Genomic DNA, 2,955 nt, shown 5'->3' with positions numbered 1-2,955 from the left:
ATTGTGTTGTGTGTGTTTCAGTACACGAAGCCCAGGACTGATGAACCTATAGCGACAACACATAGATTCAGGGCTCCTGGGGGGTCCAGTGGGGAGAAGGACGAAGGGAGCGGATGTCAAGAGCTCAAGTAGGAAGAGAATGGTTGGAAACTGATGGTGGCAGCAATTGTACAACGCTGCTTGATGTGAATAAACTATGGAACAATATGATATCTGTATTAGCTCCCAAGAAAATGGTTTTGAGGAAAAGATTATTAGTCCTCCTCCCTTCTAAATAAGGATAAATGTACTGTAGAGAAGACCTGAACCAATTAGAGTATCTACAGACCTCAGAGTGCAAAAACTAAATATCCCCAGTGTCTCTAGCTATTATCTGAACATTATTTTTGATTTTTTTCAAATAGGCCCAAAGGTAGTGGGATTGGTTTATTTTGGTTTAGAAATGCAGTTCCAGAGCAGGGTATTGGATCTTCTGATTTTTCTTAATTTTGGAGTTGCAATAATGAGAGAATTAATTTGTCCATATTTAATTACCTATCTTTGCAAAAGGTAAGCATTTTAGCCATTTTCAACAATTTTAAGGGATTCCTAATTACAAAACTGGAAACATTATCAGATTACATAGTTTAAATATAGAAATTTTTTCATTGCTACACCTAAGACTTCCTAGTACAGTTAAATGCAATTGAATTTGTACACATTTCAAGTTAAAAAAAAGATAAAGTTTCAGTACTGAATCTAGAAATTTCTTTCCTTTAATTTGTCTTCCAATATCTTAAATTGATTGAGAATTTATCTCCATGGAAAGATTACCTAGTATTTGTATCATGTTATGTGATTCTGCCTCCATTAAGTTTCAATTACTGTAATAATTCTCCATGCTGCTGATGTAATGTAAAAACTGCAGCATCTCATTTAATCTTAAGTGAATATGTCTAAACAAGCCACAGATGAGCTAAATGAATTTAGTCTGTATAGTAATAGTCAATTTCTAAAGAATTACTTTTATCTGTCTTATGAATACCCAAACATAGCCAAAAAAAGTTAGAAAACATTTATTTCTTTTTTTAAAAGATGTAGATAATAAACAAACAAAAAAAGAAATGTTTTATCTGAATATTATGACGTAGAAAATACTTTTTCCTCAAATCCCACTCAGAGAGAAATAAAACTCAGAAGAATGTAAAATCTCTTGATATATGAAGTTGAGAACAAGTATTTCCAGAAAGTTTAGAATTAATAAATTAAGTTTATTCTTAACAATTTTAAAGGCAGAATTGAATATTTTAGTTATGGGGATATATCAGCCTATTAGGATATATACCTCCAATTATGTCAGGTTAGGATTTCAAGTAGACACACTGGATAGTCAATAGGAAACACTACTATTTGGAATAGATAACTGTTTCAAAATGCATGCAGATATCTGGGATTGTCTCTTGATTTTTGACTTAGTGTTAATTCCTCTGCATTTTCTGTACTCTAAATATTTGACTGTTGTTATTCCTCTGAATCTAGACCAAGCTCCTTGTTTTTGTGTCAGCACTGACTCAGAGCAAGCCCCCACTGGGTTACCCAAACTGTAACTCCTTCTTGGATTAGGAAGCCCAGTCTTTCTTTGTGAAGGTTATGATGGTCTTGAACTTCCCACCATACAGACCACAGGCCAACAAGTAACCACTACACTACCATAGCCCCCATCAAGTCTGCCCTGACCCTGTGTACAACAGACAGAAACACTGGCATGTCCTGCAGCAGTCTCACATTTGTAATGTTTCAGCACATTATTGCAATGACTATATCAATTTATCTCATTAAGAGTCTTCCTCTGTTTGAAAACCCTTCTCTTTTGACTATTAAGTGGCAAATCAAACTAAACACAGGTGTGTTTTTTTGTTTTTTGTTTTCTGATGTTGCTAGATGCACTCAAGTAAAATCTAGTTCATGGCAATCCTATGTACAACAGAATGAAACTTTGACCGATTCTTTCCTAAATTCACAATATTTGAGGTCATGATTTCAGTCACTGGGTCAAGCCATCCCTTTGAGAGTCTTCTTTTCTTTTAATGACCCTCTATTTTACCAAGTATAATGTTTTTCTTCAATCTCAGATCCCTTGTGATGACATAACAAAAGTATAAGAGATGAAGTCGGCTATCCTCACTTCTAAGAAGCATCCGGGCTCTACTTAATACAAGAAAACCATTCTACTGGCAGTCCGTGGATGTGTCATACTCTCCTCAAACACCGTGTTCTAAATGCATTATTTCATCCCCTGCATTTCGACTTCATTTTTTACAACTCACATGAAACAAGCGGACAAAAAACAAACAAAACAAAAAGAAAAAGACAAACTCACTGTCATTGAGTCAATACTGACTCACAGTGACCCCTTAGGACAATGCAACTGCTCTATGGGTTCCAGAGGTAGTCTTTACAGCAGCCATACATTTCCAGTAGCATGATTCCAAATACCCTCGCTTGCTTCAGAGAAAGCTTACTTAGTTCTCAAAGTGATGTCATGGTTCTTTAACATGTTTTTTAAAGAAGCTCTATTGCGGTATGCTTGCACAAAGCACTCTTCAATTTAATTTATTTCTTGACTACTTCTATGAGACTTGATTGTAGATCCAAGTAAAATAAAGCATAGAAAATTTCAGTATGCTCTCTGTTTATCACGATCATATTTAGTGATCCACTTGTGAGGATTTTAGTTTTCTTTACAGGGACTTCAAATTCCTGCTGAAAGCAATAATCTCTTTTGCTTCATCAGTAAATCCTACAAATTATTTTTGCTTTCAGGCAGCAAGGTTGCATAATAAGCATAGTATAGTGTAATCTGAAGATCATAGGTAATTAATGAATTTTCCTTTAATGTATGGTGCATTCTTCTTCATATAGTGCAAGATCTCAAATTACTTCCTCATCATACAACTTAAACAACTATGATGAAAA

This window comes from Tenrec ecaudatus, chromosome 3, assembly GCF_050624435.1.
Source record: "Tenrec ecaudatus isolate mTenEca1 chromosome 3, mTenEca1.hap1, whole genome shotgun sequence".
In the NCBI taxonomy this organism is placed as follows: domain Eukaryota; kingdom Metazoa; phylum Chordata; class Mammalia; order Afrosoricida; family Tenrecidae; genus Tenrec; species Tenrec ecaudatus.
Note: the sequence above shows the minus strand (reverse complement) of the source record.